Below are 26,367 nucleotides of genomic sequence, written 5' to 3' on the forward strand. Positions count from 1 at the left end.
ATTTAAAGCATGCCTCAGAGGAGGTTGATTTTGGGTCGACCCCAGCTCCTTGGCCCCTGGGTCCTGCCGGCCTCAAGGCAGCTACCAAGGCCTGGGTCTGGAGTGCCACCTGCTGGTGGAGACGGGCCTGGCGGTGAGTTTCAGCCGTCTCCTCTAGGGCAGTGAAAACTTTAAAGGCCATTTTCACCAATTCCTGTATAGGGGTTTGAAGACCCTCCTCAGAAAAAGACCCTAACCGCTTTTCTATTTGAGAGAGATCCTGTAAAGAGAAAGGAATGTGGATTCGGACGATAATTTCAGTCCTGGCAACCTCTCGAAGAGGGCAGAGGAGATCAGAGTCGGGGGCGGGGGCAGAGCAAGAGCCAGTGTGGGCTGAGACGGTGGATGGAGCAGGTAGAGGCGGAGGAGGAAGAGAGGGGTATATTGGGTAAGTGGTGGAGTCTGGCAAGACAGGCGGCAGAGGAGAAACTGAGGGACTAGGGTAGGGAGGCGGTGGGGTAGGCCGTAGTGGAGGGGGGAGAAAGGATTTCTGGGGGATCGTTGAGAGGAGACAGATGAGTTGGTTGCAGCTTCGCCTTCTGTGTCAGGGTTCAGTGAGGTGGAAGGCTTAGGGCCGGCCTCCCGCGCTAAGAGGACCTGAGCAGTAGAGCACTGAGAGCAGAGGAAGGGACGGGAGCGTAGATCCCAAAAGGCTTGCACATACAGGATTTCAGCCCACTTTCTCTTCTTATGACAGTAAGTGTCTAGACCTGTCAGAATTTGTAAGTTAAAAGTGCCTTCAGCAGGCCACTTAGATTGATTGTCTACTGGATATCTAGGCCAGGCAACGTGGAGTAAAAGATCAATCTTTTATGTTTTAATTCTCGATCGAGGCCTAGACGGCTAAAATTTATTAAGAGACGCCCAAGTGGAGTTTTGGGGTCCTGTTTCGAATTAGAAGCTCCCATGGTCTCAGCACCCAGGTAAAACCAGAGATCAGACATCCCCGAGACTCAACAGCAGAAAGGACCATGGAAAGTTAGAGATGTCTCTCGTAACTTACCAGGTCAAGAGTCAAATATGACGGAGGGTACCCCTGGTGCGGCCGCGATTTCGCTTATGGTTATGGACAGAGAGGAAAAACAGGGGACCAAGTGGCGGGTCTGGCCCCGGAGAGTGATGAGACCGAAAGGGAATTTATCCTATCCGACAATAGGAGGTGGGCAGTGAAGGTCCCAGAAGAAAAGAGAGGAGAGGCCCCTCAAGGCCTCCCAGAGGCCGAGAGACATAATTTCCACCCAGGTTTCTGCACCTATAAGGTAAACGCAGGACAAGCTGAGAAGTTTTAAAAGCAAGCCTTTATTGGGAGAGGGCTCCTGGGCGAGGTTCACTAGTCCCGAGAGGAAAGGGGCCAGAGAAGTCTGCCCTGGGACGGGGGGGGGGGGGGGGGGGGGGGGGGTGGTTCGTAGTTTTTATAGGGTTATGTGGGGGTAGGGTATAGAATGGGGAATGTCAGTTAAGCATCCGGATTAGGGGGGTCGCAGATTAGGGTGGTGGCACTAGGGCTTTAGGGTGGGCCCTTATCTGGATTCCATGTCAAGCTGGGAAGCCTTCAGGCAGGCCCCCGCTGACCTAACAACAATAAATTAGAGCTCTTTTGGGGATGTAGAGAATTTTTATTGCACATCATGGACCAGAGATTCATTCTCTGTATGCTTTTTTTGGTGACCTGTTTAAAGCTTTTCACTGAATTACAAAACTTCATTTTAGTACAATCTAATAAAAGCTCCAAAAATATGTTTCTAAAAACTTTCATGAAAACAAAAATCATTTTTGCATGTTGTGATAAATATCGTCCAAGAAAAAAAGATCACTTTCCTGGTAGGTTGCTAAAGCTAATAAAGTCACAGATTTACATGAAAATTTGCAAAATTTGAAAAGTCTAAATTTCAGCTACAGAAAATTTGTAGTGAAGTTCTGTGCAACACTGAACATCCAGTAGGTGACTAAATTGCCCAGTTTGGGATTGATCCCAGGCAAACTGAAATAGTTAGGCGGCTTCTTCTTTTTCCTCCTTCTTCCTTCTTCCTTCTTTCTCCTCCTCCTCCTCCTCCTCCTCCTCCTTTTTCTTCTTCTCTTCTTCCTCCTCCTCCTTCTTCTTTCTCCTTCTTCTTCTCCTCCTTCTCCTTCTTCTTTCTCCTTTTCTTCTTCTTCTTTCCTCCTTCTTCTTTTTCTCTCTTCCCTTCTCTCCTCCTCCTCCTTCCTTTTGCACAACCCTTTTCACATTTATACCATTCTGCAGCCTCTATTTTCCAGAAAAGCAGGAGCTGCCAAAGACCAAATGGCAATTACTTGATAGGGATATGAACACATGATGTCATTGCTGCATTTGCCTTCATTGTTAGATCAATGAAGAATATAGGATGGCTTTTTTTTTTTTTTTTAAACAGCCTAACAAACTTTGCCCCTGCCAGTTAGTGGTTTATAGACTAGAAAAAGAAACAGTAGTGACCTAAAGACAGTCATACATACCCACCCACCCACACAGTTAAAACTATGGAAAATCTTGTGGATAAATTTAGAGAGTGATATAAGAGAATATTGTAAGGTTCGGCAGCTCAACAGACAGAATCTGACTCAGGAATAACAGGCATCCTTTATTGAAAGGCAAGTGGTCACGGATGAGGTTCACTGGTCCCGAGAAAAGGGGCCAGAGAAGTCTCACCCGGGTGGGGTCACGGCAGGGTTTTAAGGGTCGCGTCCAGGAAGGGGAAGATTCAAAAAAGGCAAAAGCATAATGTGGGGCTCTTTCATTGGTGCAGCGGTGTGGCGCCACAGCATGTAGTCTTGGCACCTGTGGATTGGTCTATGGGCTTCAGGTGGCTAGCAGGCGGGAGCTAGGGGCGGGGACCTGACGTCCTTGGGGCCTTTTCTGGGAGCACTGGTTTGTAGGTTTTGACTATAATTTTCTATCTTCACTTTTTACAATCTTTAAAAAATGTTTAAACTCTTTAGAAGATTTAAAATTTTTTTTATTGTTGTTCTGAATATCATAACATGACCCAATATATTTTTGTCAATATATCAAAATTTTAAGAAAGAAGCTTTAAATTTGTCGAGTAGATAGTATAACTATCTACTATAAAAACAATTTGACACGTGTTGGAAACAATATGTAGTATCCTGAATTTCAAAGAATTATTTAAAATATTAAATAATAAATCTCAAATTAATGTTTTAGAATGTGATGATGAGTCCTTTGTGAGAGATTATCTGGTAAGCTAACAGACCTCACTCACATGGCCAAACAGATGGAATTTTGCTACTGACATCAGTTTTTTCTATCCTTCCAGGAAACATAAAGTGATTCTTATTACATGTAATACAGGAGGAAGGATGATATGGCCATGTCTAAGATTTGTGGATGGAGATTGGACCATATGCTACTTCTATGCCTTTCTTTTGGAGCAACAGAATAGTTCAGTGTGTGTGTGTGTGTGTGTGTGTGTGTGTGTGTGTGCGTGTGACTTTTAGAGTGCTGTCTTTAAATGAATATATAGAGCTAGAATTATTTGTTCTTGCTGTGACTATTAGGGTGGAATTTAGGATGCTTACAAATGACTGAAAAAATGTTTTTCCATAATGTTTTCCAGTTCTCCTATACCAGTGTTTGTTAATCTAGCATGCTTTATTTAACCTCACAGAGATTCATATGGGGTCACAAGATAGGATTCGATTAAAAATTTGTGACATACTTCATTTCAGCACAGGTGTCAGCTAACAGGTTGCATGGTTCACAATGAGCAAAATCCCTACATGCCTGAACACTTGTCAGTCAAGTGGCACAAATCTAGGATATAGATGTGAAATTGTTATTCGTGTTCATTAAGACTATTTAAATTGCAAATAACAGAAAAGTCAACACACAGTGCTATAACCAACAACCACAAATTATTGACTTTTATAACTCAGCAGTCTAGAGAAAGGTGCTTATGTGACTTGGCACAGTGGAATAAGTCACTAGGTTTCTAATTATTTTTGTCTTTTTGCTCCTTCTTCCATGGTACTGATGTTTTTTTTCAGTTCTACATGGTGAATGCTGGATCTTCTTTTATGGTGACTGCAGTCCTGCACCTTTTATTACCTCATCAATTTATGCAGAAAAAGAAAGAGACTACTTCTCTGTGGTCTCCCTGTGGTTTGAACTGGGTTATGGGTCAACCTTAAATTAAATACAAATGCCATAGTGATAAGATGAATTGACTGGATGGATTAAGCCTGTTCGGCCCACTTCAACAGCATTGCTACTATACTGTAGGGTCAAGTACACTTCCTCCCTAAGGAATATCAGACTTCTTTTGATAGAAGAAGGGGAAAATAGATGCTTTGCATTTTAAAGTTGAGAGGCGAACAGTAAAAGTCCCTATATAGCTTATACGAAGACTGATTATCTTGTCAAATAGTCTCTTCCAACAGTCTCATAGACATTGAAATAATATCTTTGTAATGTTTCTTTTCTTGCCCACTCTTGGGGCTTTCCAGAAAAGATTGAGTTTGCTGTACTCCTTCCCTCCAGTTGGCTACTTGTCTTGCCTACTGAAGGGTCTCTAACCTTCCAGCCTCTACCCATTTTAAGATGCGCATCTCAATCCCCCTTTTCATGTACCCACACAGTCAGGATTTGATGGTCTATCAGGTAGAATCTCAGTGATCCATTATAACTAGACTTCACACCATTATCTAAAGTAAACTACTTTTCATTTTATCGAAGACAGGTAGGAACCAGTTTTTATAAATAATAATTGTCTAGTCTCTCCTCCTTGGAAGAGAGGGAATTTATTTTTAATTAGGCCTAGAAAAATAGTCCCTATTCATCAAAATGAGCAGAATGATTGCTTTAAAATGCTAAAAGAAAAAAGGTGAAATTAATTTGAGTTCAACATGTATTTTCTGTTACAATATTATTAAGTTATATCTTTGGTGAGAAGCGATACAGAGAAAAGAGAAGGCTATGAGTTACAAATTCATGCTAACTCTACTCAATTTTTCTGTTTTCAGATAAGTTAATTAAAGGCAAAGATGATAGTAATAACAGCAAGCGCACATAAAGCATCTACTTTGTGTCAGGCAATGTTCAAACATGTAATAATTTAATTCTTACAATAGTTCTATGGGGTAGGTAATATTATTATCCACATTTTTAAGAATAATAATGTCACAAAGTAGCCAGGCATCTTGTCCAAGGGCATAACTAGCAGATGGCAGAGTTGGGCTGAGAATTTGCTTAGCTTCAAAATCCATGCTCTTGTTTCTAACACTATATACTACTATGAATGAGTAAGTTTCTGAGTTGATGATATGCCAAAAAATTACTTAGATGAAATGATGGAATATGAGGTCAAAAAAGAAGTTTCTATTTATTTTATTCTTTTTAGGCTGGATTAGGACCCAGAACAGCTTATTCAAGGAGAACCTGAGACTTTTGTCTACTTCTGTAATAATTCTAGGGACTACCAACTGTGTGTCCCAGCTGGTATCATGAAAGCTAAAATGGGATTATTATTAAGTTTGAGAATGTGATGGACTTTCAGATATTTAGCACAATCTCCTATCATTTTTATATCATTTCTGTGCATCTTCCCTAGGAGTTTTATTTATTGTTCTGTGATGATCTAAGTCTTGGTTCAGAATTTTGGGAAATGGGAAGAAAATAAACAGAATTGTTATTTCAATAATTCTTAAAACTGGATAAAAGTAATTTCCATAGAAATAAGTAGAAACAAATTAGCCTACATTATATGGTATTAAAAATGTTGCATTCTCTCTAAAAATATAAATATTATAATTTTCTACTATTCAACATTTTAAGAACTTGGACAAATGAATTTGAGTTAAGAAAAAAACACTGAATGTACATAGGAAAGCATTAAGCTTTATAATTTTTATGAAAAACAGCCATTTCTATTAGAAATAGGAAATACTTAAGGGATATATAAAATAAACCCTACTGTATATATTTTTAATGTATCAGAAACTAATTTTTAGCATATGATAAAATAAGCTATGCATTTAAAAATGTAATTGTTTAAATGATTTCTTTCCTCCAGTTTTAAATGTCTACCTTATTGAAAAGTCATACCTTTTAAAGTTTTGAAGTTTTATTTTTATATTTGGAAATAAATCTTTAAGTTATATGTTGATAATTAAAAAATTGAATTAGATCACTAAGGTAGCCAGATGGGTGGATTTATTCCATACTTCATAACTTCTAAAACCCATAAAATTAAAAGTTCCTGCTACTAAGTTTCATATTAATTTTAAATTAGTGTGAGTCTTAGAAATATCCATGGCATCAAATCAACTGAAATTCCTCATCATTTATATAATTCAAATAGTACAATTATTCTAATTTTTGATAGCATCCATATGTCTGTGAAAGTAAAATATACCACTCTTGTGCCCCTCAAGCTCACCTTTCAGTCCTTAGAAATTTTCTCTGTTCGGTGACTGCTGTACTATTTATTGGTCAATAAACACTTTTTTTAGAAAAATCAATCTAAGGACTGGAAGTAATCTGCAAAGTTTGTTTATATGTTGACCCCTTCTTACTAGTGCACATATTATTAAATTAGCACTTCACAAAGCTGACCTAAGCCAAAATTGTGATATAAAAGAGGTTAGTCTTGATTTCTTCTCCTTCATTTTTATTTTGGGTTCTTCTGATTTAGTGCCTGATTCTGATACCCATGGTTTTGATGCTGTCATAAGTAGCTCAAAGTTCTCTTTTATTCTCTTTAACTGGACCCACTCATTTACCCTGGAAGCAGTAATGCCTCACCTCTGCCTTCACCTTGCATGCAGAAGACCCACTGAGTATTCTTCCATTGCCTGGCTGATTATGGACCATTCCCACCGAATAACAAACTATTGTCCAGATAGTGTTTGAAGGAAAAGGTGTGAATGATTTGAAAATGGATAGATGGTGAAAGAAGATGGCATAGAAAGAGTGTGATGTACACAGAGATAGTTGGTCCTTGCTTATCCACAGCAAATAATTTGCATAGTGAGTTTTTTTTTATCCAGTGAGATTTAAATCTAGTTTATTGTCCCACAATCATTGACAGATTCTATTAATGTTAAAAAGCCAGAACCAGTTCAAAGGTTGCAAATAAGAAGGTAGTTTATTAGTTAATTTAAAACAACATTTTGATTCTAAAAGTAATATTTTTTAAGTTATGTTACTGTGAAATACTGTAGTAAAGCCATGTTTAAATGTTTGAAGCATTTCCTTTTAGTATGATTTCTATACAAGTTTCTACATAGCTAAAATCATGCTGAATAAATAACATATGTCCTGTCTATGTAACATTTTTTGTGTGTGTGATTAAAAAGGCTCCTTATGGGCTCTGTTATATGTCCATTGGCTCTTGATGTATAACAATTTACTTACCTAATCTGTTTTTGTGTTTTCTTCATTTTTTCTTACAAATAATATTATAATAAACATCTAATACATTCAACTAGAGTATTTTTAACCACAAGTCACTTTTTTGTTTTTATAGAATTTATGACCAGATAAATCTCTTGCATCCCTTTGCCTAAATAGTTGTCAAGCCAGGTCTACTCCATGTTATTCTTACACAATTGGTTTCTTTTGTTCTCAAAATAGGACTTTATCTTTCTTCTTATTCAGTTATGAAGCTTAAACCTCTCATCTGTCAGAGTACTCCTGAATTTCAGCTTTGTCATTTAATATTTTAACTATCCTTTTCAGCTTTATACTTTGTGCAAAGGTAGTATTTATATAATTTATGTTATTGGACAAATGTCTACTACAGAAAAGAATGAAGGATCAAGTCTTATATGGAATACTCATAAACACTATGTTCTAGGGTGATATCTATCCATTTTTACTATCATTTTTGTATTTGATGTATCAGCCTGTTGAACATAAATTTATCAAATATGTATTACTCAAGCTTCTCTAAAATAATATCATAACTGACTTATAGAATTTAAATCTCACTGTGTGTATGGTATTTCCTGAGTTGCCAGACTATATAATATATATATCCCCCTTTCTAGGGGGACAGAAATCCTTCTTTCTCCTTACTCTAGAGCACAAGGCTTTACTTTAATAAGTGCTCCAAGAATATTTATTGAATGGGTGAACATACATATTAGTTTGAGTGTCCTCAGTTATTTTTACTGATGCTTTTTTTTTTAAAAGCTTCACAGAGCCTGTATGTATGCCAGTCTCTAGAATTCAAGGGTCCTCTCCAAATCTTCATACTTTGTCATAATATTTTTTATGAGAATGTAATTGATCTAAACAACTAAACTTATTTAAGTAGCCTGTTACTCTCTCAAATTTCAAATTCCTCTTCACCATTTTAGCTTTATCTCATCTTATCTATTACCCAAATAGAAGTTGAAGAACATGCTTCTCTGTGCATGTTCTCAATGAGCTCTTCAGATACTGACACTGGTTCTTGTTTGTTCTTATACTATGGAAAGTTTTATAAGGATTTATGTCCATTGTAATTTGCTTATGAAATTCAGCTTATCTTGAGCCCTAACTTTCTTAACACTCTTTGTATGGAATTTTTTGTGTTATTCTTGATCAGGACATTTTACTTCATCTTATTTTAAAATGTGCTCATATGCAGGGCTGATGTGAAACTGTGTTATAGTGGTAAATTGGACTGATAGGTTTATTGCTTCTCTTCCAACTGATAAGTGTTCATGTCATATCAATTGTTTAATATTTTGAATGTAAACTTGTCTCTTTAAAAGTCAGAGCTCGTATAAGAGCTTCATCAGTAGCTATGTTATTCTTTATAGGCGGTGCGTCTTTTTTTTTTCTCCCTTCCAGGTTAGTAGCCAGAGTTTTATTTCTTAGAAGCTCACATTTCTCTAAGGCCACCTGAAATAATGTTAAAAGATCCTTATGCACAAAACATTGTGCTAGGAATTAAGGAAGAACCCCATAATGTCAAATTTTTCTTATAGTCTTTGAGAGTTAGATCATATTTATGTTTACATATTAATTTTCAAAAAATTGATGTAAATATAAATTCACATCTGTATTTCTAGAGTCTAGACTTTATGCTCATTAGGCCACCTTTTTATTCAATATTATGAAGGTTAACATATCAGGATAGGTTTCTCTGTATATTTATTTTTGGTAGACTTCACTTAAAAAGTTTCCATGTTAGTTATGTATAAAGTAGCAATTATAAATTTACCTTCTCCAAACTTCTGAGACATTTCTTTTATTTTAGCCAAATATTTCTTACTATAATAATTAATTATTATGGAATAACTATACCAACTATTAGAATCTTTGGGTTAAAAAAATAAGATGCCACAATTATATTCGTAATCCCACCTTTTATTATGTATGCTGTGGTTTTTCCAATTAGATAAATAGATTTTTGCCATATTTTTCTTCTGCTCCCTCTTTTACTTATCTATTCCTTTTGACATAAGTAGGTACCATTTAGAAAGTCCATACCACAAAATATAATGAAATATAAAAAATTATCTACCACTTGGGATTAAGATTGTATGATCATTTGGTTTGATGCATTTGTGGTTCTCAGCTACTGAATACCCATCAAAATCTTTTGAAGAGGCTTGTTTACTTGACTGTTTGTTTTTAAATTATAGGTACAAGGGTTCTACTTCAGATCTACTCACTGAACCAGAATATCAAAGGTAGATGTGTGGTAATAGATGATTTTTTTTAAAAAAAAAGCTCTGCAGTTGAGTCTCATAACAATCCAAGATTAAGAACCATTGTGTATACCCAGTGTGAGAGATTTCAAACTTTATACATTTCTCTACCTCTTTCTCTGTTACTTTCTTCTAGGAATTATTAATGCTCTACTTCCTATCTGTTGTCTCTTAGAATATCTGCTTTTACAGTTTTATTTTTGACTCTTGTGCATGAAAGCCTTTTAAGTTACCTTTGAATATTTCAGTAGTCATGTGTTATTCTTCTTTATGGTGGTTTCTATAGATAATGACTGTCTTCATGAATATTTAACCAAAGAAAAGCAATAAACTAAAGTAATTCTCTGCCTAGTTTTATATCTATTTTATACGATTATTCACATAACATCCTTCATTTTTTGGTAGATAAAAATTATGGCCATTGGAATAAAATTAAAATTGTAAAAACTATCTGTTAATCTCTTGCAGAATGGTTAAGATTCTGTTAAATAATAAAATATATGTTCCTTTTTATTGTGATGGTAAATAGCATACCTTTCTACAATGGGTACTGCAAATTACAAATGCTTTGTGTATCTCTAGTAGAGTATTCTGGATCACACAGAAGATATTAATAATAATAAATAGTTTCTTTTTCTTTAATTTAGCTTCACACCTATTATTAGATTTGAAATCTAGTGGTTTTAGAATAATGCCTTATTCTCAGTGTAGGACATCTTGATCTTGATCTGATGAACAGAATTTGAAACTTGGCTCTGTTAATTAATTACACGAATTACGTGAATCAAATGCTCAAAGTTTTTATCAACAGTAAAGAGATTAATAGTAATAATAATAATAATAATAATAATAATACCAATCTTACTTTTTTGGAGTTTCAGTGGAATAGTATATGTTAAATTATCATACTTATTGCTTGGCAAATGGCAGAGAACTTTTTAAAAATCTGTTTTACTGCTTAGTACAGTATTTATCATTATCACTATTGGTTTGAATGAATAAGGCTTTATAACTTTATTAGGAGACTAAGGTAGGGATATGGTCTATTAATTTTATGAGCAAGGGAGAGAAGGCTTACAAAGTATATTTTGTTAATATTTCACAGTATGGGTGACTCAGAACCTTCAAACATAGCATTGTTGCATGAAATGACCTTCACAGATCATTTAGTAAATAGTATTTGAAGTATGCTTGGGTTGCAAGGATTAAAATGGGTGACATTAATCTGGCACAACATATCCTGTGGAATCAAAAGGTAACTTATTTTCTCATTTAGCTTTCATTGAGTGAAGAATGCAATTTCAATTGAGCTCTGTATTGGAGATTCAGAGAACTAGGGTTTTATTACCAGCTCCATCACTGACATACAGTGGGACATTAGGAAAAAATTACTTTTCTGCTCTGAACATCACAATTTCCTTCTTTAAAATAGAAATAAATTTGGTGGCTTGGAAAATGATGTTGAATTTGGCAGATATAGGTGCACTCAATATTCTAGAGCATCTGATTTAATGAATTCATGCTGTGTTCATAATACGAAGGAATAGCAAATAAGTATATATGTAAATAGTGATGATGATGATGTTGATGATAATGATTATGACAATAAACAACTACACAAGAAATTACATCAGCCAGTATAGCCATATTTATGCAGCATGTGTTATGAAAGTAGAAGAGCAAAATCATCTGTCGCCTTCAAGAGCGTGGCCAGCCAGCTACATTAGCCTTCTCAAATGTGATCCAAACCACCATCACTATCCGAAAAAGCTGACCTGAATGCTTATGCGTGATCTCGGTGCTTGTAGGTGGTGTTTATCATTCAGTATTTGTATGTATATGCATAGGTGCAAGTTAGTATGTTTGTAGATCTTCAAACTATGGATCAAGGGGGTGTGTATAAAACAAATCAGAAGTGAATCTAGTTGCAGAAAAAGTGAGATAAAATAAAGCAAGGAGTGGAACAATTTTCATCAATAATGAGGTGACTCTAACTAGTCTTCAAACCCATCAGGAGATTCTGGTAAGAACTAGGAACCAGGAAGACAGCCAGAAGGCTAGAGATGTTGGATAGCCAGACACAATAGGGAGTAGATTAACTGTTGTCTATTGTTTCTTTGGATGCACTAGGGTGAGGAGGATATTCATGTGAGAGCAAGTCTAACTTTGAACTGGGAAGAGAATTTTTCCATGTCTTTAATTTGGTGAAGAAGCTTTTAATCTAATTCAAGCTGACTATTAGTTGTATAAGATTAATCAGGGTGAGACTGGAACTAGTCTTAATAGTCTGAGCAGAAGGGATCAAGGCATAGGCCAGTAGAGAATGTCAATGAATACCAAATTTAGTGATATTCCAGTTGTTAATGACTTTGGTTATTCTTGTATTCTATAAACAGGCATTTACAAGATTTTAAGCCACTAGGTAAAGCTTTATTTAAAAACACATTATTAAATAAGTCAGGAACACTAAATAGGCAAAAATATCAAAGAGCAATCTGGAGAAAAGAAGCAATGAGATATCATTAATTAAAAGCAATAACTCACAGGTCAGAAAAGAATAATAAAACAGAAAAAATTTTAAAGCTATTATTATAGAAAGGAAATTTTACTTGTTTGTTTTTTAAATGATAGCAGAAATAATTAGATTTTTTTTGTAGTTAGAGATGATTTATTTAAAGCATAGTCTACAAAAAAAATAACAAAATTCAGACAAGTTAACTTGAAAATAAAAATAAGAATCATCCATTTTACACTTAATTGAGTGCCTACAATGTACTTGCATTATTTTAAGTGCTAGGGTAACATTAGAACATAGACATTGGTCCCATCCTCATGTGCCTTCTATTATAGTGGGAGAGCAATAATAAATAAAATAATTTTAACAGTAAGTAAAAAAGCAATAAAACAACAACAAACAAACAAAATTGGCAAACCCAGAACTACATTTGTGAAGAAGAATGTTTTGTTTGGAAATCATTTAATAAATTAACCTTCCAAGAAAAGATTAATAAGATTAATATACTTATTTATGGTTTTACCAATTAATTATGAAGAAGAATTCTGAAGCATGTTCACTCATCCCTGAATCATTCTCCCTCTCAACTTCCATGTATTATGGAATAGTGTAACAAAGAGTGGTATAAAAATCACCCTTAAGTGAAATCTTTTACGTCTCCCCTGAGTCTTGTAGGGGAGAAAGCAGGCATTAGAATCTATCATCTTCGGTCCCCAGGGAAAGCCAAGGAACCAGATATTCTTAAGTAAAATTAGTATTCTTTTTTTTTCTTTCTTTTTTTTACTCACAGGTGCCCATCAGTGAAGACTACAATGATCAGTAGTATGGTTGGGAGCCACTGCCTTGATTTGTACTAAGGCACCAACAGTTTTACCCGTCATTGTTTTTGTGCCATTATTGCAAAAGTCAGCTCCAAAGAATAATGAAATTTAAAAGCATTACTCAACACTGAGTATTTATTTCAGTGCCACTTGTGCTTGGTACCAAACATTCACATAAAACAAAATCTTCCTGGATGCTTAGTTGGTGCCCATACCAGATGAATACCAGCTAATGAGCAAGTCCAGCCATATCTGTAGATTCATTCATTGGTAAGTTGTGTACAGTTGTGTAGATGAGATATTATCTTATCTCCATGTTTGCAGTAAATCTTTAATTTGACAAGACACTATAATATTGAAAATTGGCACTAATGTTAATGCTTTTACTGAGTTTTCATCATTGAGCAGTGCCAGTGGTCCAAAACATTTATTAAACCCCAGCTATTGTGTGTTCTTCAATATGCAATATGATAACATATGCTATAGGATCTTTCAGTGTTCTATAAGTCCAGTTTGAAAAGCTATAACAAATAGTTTTGGCTGTTAAAGACTTCGGCCCAACTATCTTTTAAACATTTAATTATTTTTTCTTTAACTTCTGAACGTTTGGTCTCAAAATGACATTGCAACTTAACTGGCACTATAAAACTATTTTAAAATATTCTGTTTCAAACTACAATAAAGAAATTATGAACATCTATAAAGAAGAGGGAAATAGCACTTTGTCATAGTTTTGTTTTTTGGTTACAGTTTCACTCAGGTTTTTTAGAATAGATTCCTATCTTCCATGAGCCAAAAAACCCTTTAATACAAAAATTTTGTTTTTCTCAGCATCTTTAGATGTAGACAATACATCTGTGGGTTGAGAAAATGAGCATTTTTATCTTTCTTAAAAGCCTATAATCATTCCTTAAATATAAGAAAAGTATATTTTCTTTATTTCAAAATAAACTATTATACATCTTAAAATAATAATAGTTTTAGGTGACACTTAAAAGTATACATTTTTCAAAACTTTAAAAATATTCAGATAACTTGTACTTTTTTTTTTTATTTCCATGTAGGTACAAGGAGAATTTTAGGATTTCAAAGTAAGATTTACTAGATGATAATGAGTTTACAAAGATTAAAAGAAATACAACCAGTGACAATAATTAGTGTAATTATTAATTCAAAATTGTTCTAATATATGAAAATTCATTTATTTACATGCTAATATTAGATTTCAAAAGATGTAAGAATATACAAGTACATATTCCATTAGTGTTAAAAGCAACGATGTCCTACATGGTATGTCATTTATGGAAAGGTCCACTGTATTCTCAGACAACAAGAATGAAAGTAAAAAAGCAAATAATATCTTTACATTACTATGGAAATAGTTTTGGCCTGGCAAAACCCCTGAATGTCTCTGGGTGTCTCATCCATACTTTGAGAACTTGTTCTATTGGAATACAAGGGAGTGTGGATCATGAGCATATTAAGCTGAATTATGAAACAATATTAACAAGTTGGAATTTTCACATTTTCCCTTTGACTAAACATTTAAAATTCTAACTGCATTCATATTAATAAATTCAAAGAAATATTTTTAAAGGATGAAATCTCGATCCACATATAAAAGTATTTATATATATGTATGTATGTATGTCTGCGTGTATTTGATTTGTAAGAAGAAAAAAATTGCTTTTTTAATATTACAATTGACTTTCACTATAATAAGAACATAAATTTAATTAATTTTTTTGTAAAGATTAGTAAATAATAATTTTATGAAAGCGATTTCATTGTATGAAATCTATATTTGCTACTGAGAGGAATTCTATAATATTTTCTTAGGAAGTATCAATAAACTCTGCATGAACCACATGCAAAAAACATTAATCCCCAAATTATAAAAAATTACTTCTTCAGGATATTTGTCCAAATGTGTAATCAAGATGATAGAGTCAGAATAAAAGAATGGCACTTTAAGATGCAACATAATGGTCGCTGAATTAATTGTCAAGTTGTATGTGCTCTGGTCTGGAAGGAACCTTAATGGCTGTCCAGTTGAACTACCCATCAGATGCTTACGTATATTCTACAGCTTCCCTGACAAGTTCAATCTCTGCTTAAATGCCTCTAAATTAATGGAAAATGTCCAATTTTTTAGTTTGTCATTTTTACATGACACTTTTGCTAGGTGTTCTTCCTTCTATAGAATTGACATTGGCCTTTTGATGCCTCTTCATACTAGTTTGATCCTGGAGAAAAAGTAAGACATTCTGACTCAGTATTGACTATTTATGCAAACTTCGAAAGTCACCTAAGTGATCCAATTTCAGTCTTTCACAGGAAATTATATTCAATTACATTCAATTATCCTTAAGCTTTCTTTAGGCTTTTTTTTACGCTAAAACTTTACAGTTTTCTCTCAGTATATATACATGTACACACACACACACACACGCAAATTTATACCAGATGTATATGATCTTTTGTTGTCTTCTAACCTTTGGGATCCCAGTTTTTTCTCTAAATTGTTGAAAATAATATCTACTCTATTTTTTATAGGATAATTTGAAAACAGTAAGTGAAAATACTTGATAAGCTCTAAATACTTTATATACTAGAAATTAAAACAATAACTGGTTTAAAATGAAAATTAGCTTTATGGGAAAATGAGAGAAGGGAAGGAATAAGTAGCATACGCAATAGTTTAGTTAGTCTAAAGTACACATAAATGTATTGACATAAAATAATAGTATATGGGGATTTCTGCCTTTAGTATGGTAGAATAAGTATGGTAGAATAATAGATTGACCCTTCAGCAGATAACAATGATATATTCTGGAGCATGCATCCATGTGTGTGTGCGCACGCGCGCGCACGCACTCACACACAAATTCTCCGTGATGGCTCTGGAGTGTGAGTAGAAGTAGACATATGTTGTAAGTGAGCAGGAATTTGGAAGAAAGGGCTGTCGTGGTTGAGCTTCCTGTTTTTATCACCTAATCCTGAGACTAGCCACAGTCTCAAGTGCAAGGTGGTGAAGGGCAGCTAAAAAAAACAGAAAACAGCCCAGGGTGACCATGTTCTCTAGGGAATGAGGAAGAAGTCCTGAAGAGGAAACGCCAAAGAAGATGAGCTCTAAATTCTAATGTAGACTCTACCCAAATCTCTGATTGACCCTGGGGCAATGCATACATGGGGGAAAATAATCAAAGTTGTTGTCCTTGAGGATAAAGGACTGAACTACGATCTGCAATACCACCCACTGCAGGTGAAACAATTTGCAGTTTGGATCTAATCTGTCTGCTAAAATAAACATAACAAGAATAATGGTTAAAAACATACCAAGTTTGGGAAAAGACTTAATTTTAAAGTTCCAAAAAGTTTGGTGAACCACAAGTAGAATAAATACAAATAAAATGACTAGCTCCATCAAAACAAATCTGCTTGAAAACCGAAAAGAAAGAATCTTGAAAGCAGTTAAGAGAACAAAAATTACTTGAAAGATTGTGTTTTCACATCAGATACAATGAAGACCAGAAAACCATGGATCAAATTTTTGAAGTACGAAATGGAAACTCTGTCAGGCCAAAACTCTCATCCAGAAAAAAAATATGCTTCAAGAAAGAATGTGAAATAAAGGCATTTCAGGTTAACAAAAAACATAAAACAAACAAAAACAAAAAACAATAATAACTAAAATCACCAGCACATCTGCACTTCAAAAAAGGCAGTTCTTTAAAATGAAGTAATACCAGAAAGAAACAAAAATCTTAAGAAATGAATGAAAAGCATAGTCTACAGCCACCCTGAATGTGCCCAATTTCATCTGATCTCAGAAGCTAAGCAGGGTCGAGCCTTGTTAGTAGTTAGATGGGAGACCACCTAGGAATACCAAGTGCTATAGGCATAAAAACAAACAAACAAACAAACAAACAAATAAGAAAGAAAAAAGAGAGAAGCATAAGAATTGGTAATATTTAGATATGTATAAAGGATGCTTTTCTCTTAATTTATTTAAAATAAATATAATGATTTAAAGCAAAAACTATAACATTATGTTGTGAAGTATAGAATGCATAGTGTTGAAATGCATGTGACAACTACAAAATAAAATAGATGAGGGTGGTAAATGTCATATTAGATAGAAATCAGAAATATGCAGACATAGTTAGATACAGTAATAAATATAAATTTCTGTGTATATTTGAGTTAGTATACATACATATATCTCTTAGCTCCACTGAAGAGGAATACAAGCAGTGATATTTTACTTCTAATTAACATACAACATATATAGTACCTAGTTTTTGGTTTCTAAATATTATTTTCTAATTAATGGAACCAAGGAGATATGGTTGATTATAAGACCATGTTAAAAGGACATAGGAAGCAACCTAAAGGATCTCAAAATGGCCAAATCTAGAATAATTTGATAATAAACTAAATACTGATGGTATTGTTGTTATAATCCATAGAATAAAAATAATCCATGAAAAACACATGAATATAAATGAATAATATTTAGAAGAGAAGGCACAGTTCTTCCTTACAGAAGAATTGCAATTAATAAATGTATAAGGAATAAAAGAAATAGACAATTCTAATAGAAGACCACAGTAATAATTTCTACAGAAAAGAATACTGACAGATGCTGAAATTAGTAGATGAAAGTATGAGAAGAAACTGGATATTTGCATTGTCACAAAGTATCTGCCCTAAGATATTTATTACCTACAAAAGGGAAAAATAGTAACTTCACAGTGGAGACACAACCTTAACCAAATGATGATAGTTAACAGCGTAAGTAATAAGACCTATTGACATTATGTACTCCTTGATATATAGCACTGAGAAGAAAATATCACTTCTGTGTTATTCTTGCCAATATATATAACTTCAATCTAATCAGGAAATAACATCAGACAAACACAAATAATCCAGGAGCTGCCTTCAAAATGGTCAAGGTCATAAAGCATAAGGAAGACTGGGGTACTGTCATTCCTTGGAGGAAACAAAGATGAAAGATTGAATCTTCAACAACCAGTATAAGAAGTCAGCCCATTATATGTAATAACTAGTCTGGGAAGTCAAACTACTATTTGTAGTAATCAGTCTAGAAAGCCAAATGCCCCTATAGCAACTGGTCCCAAAGTCCAGGATTTGATTAATATCTGACAGCTTCCAAATTAGGACAAAACAGAAAAAATAAGTATCAACCTATAAAGAATTACATGCAATTTCCTTCCTCTGGTTAGCCTATAGCTTTCCTATGCCGACAGCTTCCAATCACGGCATACCTGAAGTCTATCCATTCTTCCATTATAAACTTTCTCATTCTTCTCCTTGTCTATAAGATTCTACCAAGTACAAGTGATAGTGACTGATTCACTTTCTACAGTAAACTTGATAGTTTTTGTGTGTTCTTATTTGGGTGGTCTTCATTTATTTCCATAAAGAAGACTTGACAACTGAATACAATATGGGATCTCAAGACAGAAAAATAACATTAGTGTAAAAATTGGTGAAATCTTAATAAAGTCTTCAGTTCAGTTAATAATATTTTACCAATCTTATCATCTTAGTTTTGACAGTTGTAAAATGATTACGAAAGATGCTAAAATTAAGGGAATCTCTGCGAAGTGTTTTGGGGAACTTTCAGTGTTACTTGGGAAACTTTCTGTGTGTTTAATATTATCACAAAATTAAAAGTTAAATAATAAACTTCTAGAAAAAACCGAAAGAGAAAATCTGTAATTTTGAAGAGCAGAAAACATTAACCACACACACAAAAATTGGCTTTATTATGTAATCTTGTTTTTCACTTCAAAAGATATTGTTAGGAAAAAGAAGAAGAAGAAAAAAACATGCCAAAGACTGGGAACAAATGTTTACAATATGTGTATCTGTCAAAAGACTTGTAACCAAAATACATAAACAACTTTTACAATTCAATAATAAAAACAGAAACAACCCTACAAAAATGATAAAAAACAAATACCTTCATTGACATGTCACAAAAGAAGGTAAAGTAATGGCCATAAGCACATGAGAAGATGCTTAACATCATTAATCAGCAGGAATATGCAGATAGGAATGAGATAGAGCTACACACATATTAGAATGAATGAAATTGAAAAGACTTACAATACCAAGTATTGGTGAGGATAAGGAAGAACTCTTGTATACTGATGGTGGGAATGTAAAATTAGATCATCACTTTGGGAAACAATTCTACACTTTCTTAAAAATTTAAATATACAACTAACATATGACCCAGCCATTCCACTCAGTGAAATACCACTAAATATTTACCTAGGAGAAACATACAAAGATTCGTATATGCGCATTCATAGCAGGTTTATTCATAATAGCTCCAAACTAGAAATAACTCAAATGTTCAACAGATGCCTGGTTAATAAAAATAAATTAGAATGAAGAAATTACTGATGCATGCAATCACATGGATGAATCGCAAGAATAATTATGCTGTGCAAACAAAGACAGACATAAAAGAATACGTACTATACAATTTCATTTCTTTAAATATGAATGCCTTTATATTGACAGAAATCAGATCAGTGTTTGGCTGCGTTGAAGGTAGAGGATGGGATTGATTACAAAGGAATACCAGGAATTTGGGAGTCATGGAAATATCCTGCTTTTTGATTGTGCTGGTGGTTTTATGGGTGTGTACATCTGTCAAAATTTATATAATTGTACACTTTAAATGCATGTAGTTTATTTGACCTATCGTATACTTCAATAAACTGAGTGGTGACCACACAGTGCAATATACAGATGATGTATTATTGAATCGTATACTTGAAACCAATACAATTTTATGAATTAATATCACCCAATAAATTTAATAAAATTTAAAAAAACAAATGTGATAAAAATAAAATAACAATATAATTTAGAGTTTGTAGGCGCCTCAGAGATTATTTAATGGTCTTCCTTGAGGAGGAAATGTTAGAATCTAGTCTTTTGCTTTCCAGACTGTGCTGTATTAAATATATAAACATATATACATATATATATGTACACATATGCATGACAATTCAGAATCATATATGATATTCTATAAGACTTTGTCACCTCTTCTTTAAATTCTGAAAGCAATTTATTCTTAAATATGTATTGTCTGGACTGGCTACTTTGTCTTTCTTATTAAAAGGGGAGAGGGAGGCCACTCGGTTCTCAGAACATGTTGGTTTGTCTGGCTTTTCTATAAATGATAGGAATTCCTATTAAGATTCATTTCTAAGACCTAGAAATGTTTTCAATAAGCCATCAGGAGTGCTGGCTCAAGCTCCTGTTCAGTTTACGCCTTTTGTGCTTCTCAGAACACTCAGTCTACAGCATGTGCTACAAACCTGGATGAGGCTATGATTGAAAACTTCTGCTGCCTATCATCTGCCACTTTTCTTTTTCTTTCATTCAGTGGTCTATTTCCACCTGCTGGGGAAAGTAAACCTCAGAGCAGCTGCATAAGTGGGAGGTAAAGGTTAACCCTTCCCAGGTCTTGAAGCTGACCCTCTCTTATTCAGCATATCTGAGCGAGTCTTAAAATCTTTATCTCGTCATTTGCAAGGATCTGCTCAAAATTAGAAGTGTTTGCATAGTATTTTACTTGACATATGCCAGCATTTATCTGTAACAGAAAAAGTTCAGTTCAGCTCAAAAAAAAAAAAAAAGCAGAAACAAAAAGGTATGCAATGTGCAGAGGGTTACTAAACACTTAAGAGGCTTAGAGCCTTGTCAGGGAGATGACTGCAGTATCTGACCATTTTATCACATGCATGGAAATACATGCAGGATAATTTTTTTCCCCTGTCAGACTTGAATAAAACACAACAGAAGGATTTTGACGAAGAAAGATCTAAATTTTATTTTCAAAATTTAGAAAAGGGCAAAATACAGCTAGAAACGATTTTGGTTGTGAGTTTTCTTATTTGTGAAGTGAATATTTTGATAACTTTAAAACCAATTTGATCATTCTCTCCTTTGACGATGATAGCAAGGCGTCTTGTATAATAGGATGATTATTAATAGAATGAGCACCTCTGAAGTCCACCTCTTAGAAATTACTCAGTGTTTATAAGCCCCAGATGCTGCCAGCCCCCTTTTGGCTAAGACTCTATCATGGAGAATTGGTTTCCTTAATGATTCTTTCTATCTTCGTGCATGTGGTTGTAGTCATTTTCACACTTTTGGTTCATCCTGCTAGGTCTTTACAAAGATGCAGATCAAAAAGACTTAAAAGTAACAAGATCAAAAAGATTATTTGTGCCTCATGTACTGGAATGGGTTTGAATTTTGTTAAATCTGGTTTGGACATATTAAATAAAACCAGAAACTAGTGGTTTGCAAAGGTTGCTGGTGAAAGTATGGAGCTTCATAAGTCAAAATTGCAACACACACAAAAATGCCAGGTTTAATTGCTTTTTTCTTTTTAATTGTATCTAAGATAGAAAACCAATAAAATGTATGCTGCTACATATTATGGCTGATTTTTTTTTTTTTTAGATTAGCGCTTCTGCAATTAATTAGCCCCAGATATGCACTATTGCTTGCTCCTTTTTAATTCTAAATATGACCAAAGAGTGTAGTTATCAAATGTAATGATTGCTTAAAGCAAATTTAATAAACAAACATAAAATGAACACTTGCTTCATGCGAAGCACTGAATAGAAACGGAGGAAACAGCATTGAACAGTTCCTACCCACACAGAGGACACACACTAAAGGAGAGAATAAATCACTCATGTAAAAGCAATACACATAAGTCCCATAAACTTGTGCAAAAGGTGTATGGCATCTGAAGAGGAAAAGCTCAAATCCAGTTGATTTAGATAGGTTTTTATCTCTGATGTACTTAAACTACTTCTTTCTTGCACATTAGGATAATTTCTTTGAGTCTCAGGCTTAGTGTCAAGTGATTAGTAACTCCAAATAAGGTTTTAAATGATAATTGTTTGCAGATATGATCTGTCTCATATCTTTGCACTTTAAAGCTATAAAAATTCATAAGAATGAAACTATTGGTATAACAGACTACGGAAGGGTTAATATATTTGCTTTAGGTCATTGACTGTCATACTAACATCCTTCAATTCAATCATTATATTTAAACATAAAAACGATGTATTTCAGTTAGGCAAATTCTCTAGATGTGTTCTACAGTTCTCTATTTGGAAAACTCTAGAATATTAGCTGTTACTTGTGGTTGGAACATTTCTTTCTTAATTTACATTGTTCTGTTGAAATTGAGCCATAATTTTCCTATTGGGAAAACTGGGGAAATGTCCCATAATTGGGTTGCACTGAATTTTTTATTTAAGTATAAAGAAAGAAACAGAAAGGGGCCTGATACAATAGATAGTACTTACACACCAAGTTTGAAGGGCTAACCGGAAAGGCATCTGGTAAGCAGCCTGGAAAGTCATTCCAATGTGAATGGAAAGGAAACTTTGAATTTTAAAATTCTAGAAAAATGCACATTACTAGAAGAAAGAAAAAAACAACAACTTGAGAACTGTACTCAGATTCTCTCAGTGTATACTTTTCTCCTACAACCTAAAATTATCTTAGGCACTAAGGAAAAACCTCATAAGTTTCTTTTCACTTCTAAAATTCTACGATCCTATGATCTCACTTTCTTTTACACAAAATTTACATACTTTAACATTAAATTCAAGTAAATCCCTGTATTTGAGGGGGAAAAGATATTCTCATTTATTTAATTTAATGGGTGCTTACTGAGCCATTTCTGTGCTTTGGTCTTTGTTCTCTAGCTGTAGTCATAGAAGAGTGAATGCTCAAGATCTTAGATGGATTACTCTAACAAAAATCTAGATAGTCGTTAAACATAAAAACCTATATTAAAAAAATATAAAACATGTACAGGCCATAAATAGAGAGGTAGACATTTTATTTCCATTTTAAATATTTGTTTTCACCTTTTTCATCACTTTAGCTACTTATTATTTGGAGTGAAGATGTTTCTCACATCAAGAAACTGAATTTGCAGTTCAGCCCTTTAAGAAAAAAAGACTTTTTAAAAAATTGCAAGAGATGACTCAAGTGCTGCAATAATATTTTAAAACAAAAAATGTGTTATTTATAAATCTTGGGCAAAAATTAGATACAATGTGTGTTTTTAGCATAGCTTAGCAAGCACTGTATAGTAAAATAGTTATTAAAGTATAAAATATAATTCAAGCTAATTTATATGTATTCTATATAGATTTCCCTTGTAATAAACAGAATTTTTTCTAATATGGATTACTTTGGCATAGAATTCTACATTCAATATTTAGCACGAGATTCTTATTTTCCACTCTAGTCAAGGGTGTTTACTTATTGAGGTAACAAAAGAACATCATTTCATTACAAAATAAAGTCGACCATAGATTCTGGAAATGAATTAATCAACAAGAGGAGAGAAGGATCAAGAATAGAAATATCCATTGTTTTTGTAGGGGACAGTGGAGAGGCTGGCTAAGAGAAAGGTTTGTATTGGAAATATTTAAGAGAAGGTTCTGGCTCTGCAGGATTCCTGCCATTAACCGCCCACACATCTCTTTTAAGAAGTTTTCCATTTTACTGAAAAATGACACTCACCCTGTAATTGCAGACCCCACCCTGTTCTATCTGCATTGAACTCCAAAGGGCACTTAGTGAAAGTTATTCTAAATGCTTAGCAGGTGGCCGCCAGGCACAACCCAACTGGCTGAGCCATTGCTCAGTGGGTGTTGTTAAGGGTATGTAGTCTAATTAGCGATATGGTAACATTCATGATTTGAAAGTCTGAAGTTACTTTATTTTTTGGCTCACTTTATCTTAAGAAAATAAGAAACTTATTTAATGCATCGAATAAAAAAAAAAACTTGTATTTTCAACTTTTCCTATATGGGTACATTATTGAATTTCATAAGCCCTATCTAGAGTAAGACTAAGAGACAGAATGTCTGAGTCAAATCATGGCCTTGACACTCAGGAACTGAATGTCATTGAACAATCTCACCACTTTTGTTTCTCAGTTGCATAATCCATACAATGGGAATAGTCACTGTACCTAACTCTTGTGGTTATTCTTATATTAAGTAAAAAAAAAAACAACCTTAGGATAAAACCATATTTTTATTACACTCTTATACATTTTCCCTTCAAATTTTTGCTCAAAATTTTTCACTTCTCAATGCCCATACCTCATATTCAATCAAGGGAAGACAGGTCTGAGTTCTAAGACTTTTTTTTTTTTTCCTATTATATAACATCATAACTGGTACTGTGCTTTGGTTTTGGAGCAAACACATCATATTCTATTTGTTGGCTTAAATTACGTAGCAGTATTTGTGTTATCAGGAAGTTCTCCAGAAAATTTTATTGTTCATACTCAACAATTTTATCAAATGGGTGAGCAAGAAAAATGATGATATTTAGAGATAAGAATGTGAGGACTGTTCTTTGACATTTGGAATAAATTTACTGTATTCTTTTTTGTTTGTTTAAAATACATAAGGGGTACTTAGATTTCATAGGTGTTTCCCAGGAAAGTGTACTGTTTATTTAATTAAATTTCAGTTAACAAGTTACCTGAAACAATCACATTTTAAAGAAAGCATATCAGAGTCAGCCCAAATGCTTTTTTTTTAAACTGTGATGATAATGGATTTTAATGAAAAAGCAAGTTTTGTTTTGCTGAGCAACTGCTGGAAGTAGTTATGCCTTGATATTGGATTAGAGCTTACATGGCCAGAAGCAAACTCAGACCTTAAGAGAATAAATATCATTCCCTTTCTTAGGAATGAAAACAGAACAACAAACTATCCTGAAGGTAGCATAGGAGCAAATGTCCCAGGAGAAAGCAGAAATGTTTCTTTTCAGCCTGTGCATATCAGGTAACCTAATTCAGGTATAAGCCAGAAGAGGGAAAAGACTTTAATGTGAAAATGACAGTTATTTTTGTAATAACAAAGTGCATAATTTCCTGTTTTTTCTTTTAACTATGAGAAAGTTAAGTAAGTCTTTTGGGACTATCAGGACACTTTCAGTTTCATGCTTTTAGACGTTTATAAAATAAACATTAATAATATATATTGGAAACAAAAATGAGGTCGTTGGATTCTTAAAATTTTTTTCTCAATTTACCTGCTACAATCAAGCATTTTATTGCTGTCCCATGAGAGCAGTGAGACATATTAATATTATTATAGAGTAATCCTGTATTGATATTTGTAATGCTACATAGAAAATAGTTTATAACCATTCTGTTTCGCAACCTTCCTGAGTTTGATTTTATAGATTGAATCTCAAAATATCACACTGGGATAGGGTAGAGGTGGGGCCACAGAACAAACCTATAAGTTTTGCTAACTTTTCTTTCATAATGTCATTAGTGATATCATAAAGAAATCTGAGATTGCTCAGAAAATAGTACAAAACCTGGAAATATTATGATGTTATGATTTGCTTCTTCACCATTGATTAAAGAATTCTAACTTAACCAGTGTATTTGTCAGGGTTCTCTAGAGAAACAGCTAAGTGTATCTCTCTCTCTCACTCTTTCTCTCTCTCTAATTTTTAAGAACTAGTTTAAGTGGTTGTGGTGGAGTCTGGCAAGTACAAAATTTGCAGGGTAGACCAGCAGACTAGAGACCCAGAGATGATTTGATGTTACAGCTCAAATCTGAAGGCAGTCTACAGAAGGAATTCTGTGTTTCTCAGAGATCTTGTTTTTTTTTTTTTTTTTTTTTCTAATTAAAGCCTTCAGCTGATGAATATATTAACCTAAAAATAAAAGGCCAAAGTGAGAGGCAACAAAGTGTTTTGTTTTGTTTTGATCCAATAGAATAGCTATTGAGGAAGCACTGATTCAGGCAGAAACCCCAATGATGTTCTGATTAAGGCAGTGGGTATTTATGAGAAAGGAAAGGGGAACAATTACGTCAATAAAAGGAAAGCATTTTTTAAAGTCTAGATAAACTAACATAGTGATGCTAATTCTAAAGGATGTCTTCAATTCTAAGTCCTGTAGTCATAACAAACAGTTGTTTGGAATACCATGCTAATTTAGGTCCAGTTCAAAGGTTATTTTGTCCAAGTTTCAACATTTCAAAGGTTTAGAGGTTAAGACTTGGAAGGCAGTCTCTCTGAGATAGCAGCTCCGACTTCATTTTAAAATAGCTCCTTTTACGTTATTTTTCATAAGTCCTATCATTATGGAAGTTAATCTGCTTTAGATTTAAATGTTAATCTCATCAAAAAAAACCTTCACAGTAACTGGTATTTAACTAAAATCTGGTACTGGAA

The 26,367-nt window shown here is 33.8% G+C and overlaps 1 pseudogene; it reads left to right on the forward strand.

Annotated features, from left to right (window-relative positions):
• Positions 1–275: 275 nt before the first annotated feature.
• Positions 276–26,367, forward strand: part of LOC107513195 — a 78,684-nt pseudogene continuing 52,592 nt past the window's right edge.

This window comes from Rousettus aegyptiacus, unplaced genomic scaffold (genome assembly GCF_014176215.1).
Source record: "Rousettus aegyptiacus isolate mRouAeg1 unplaced genomic scaffold, mRouAeg1.p scaffold_m13_p_1, whole genome shotgun sequence".
In the NCBI taxonomy this organism is placed as follows: domain Eukaryota; kingdom Metazoa; phylum Chordata; class Mammalia; order Chiroptera; family Pteropodidae; genus Rousettus; species Rousettus aegyptiacus.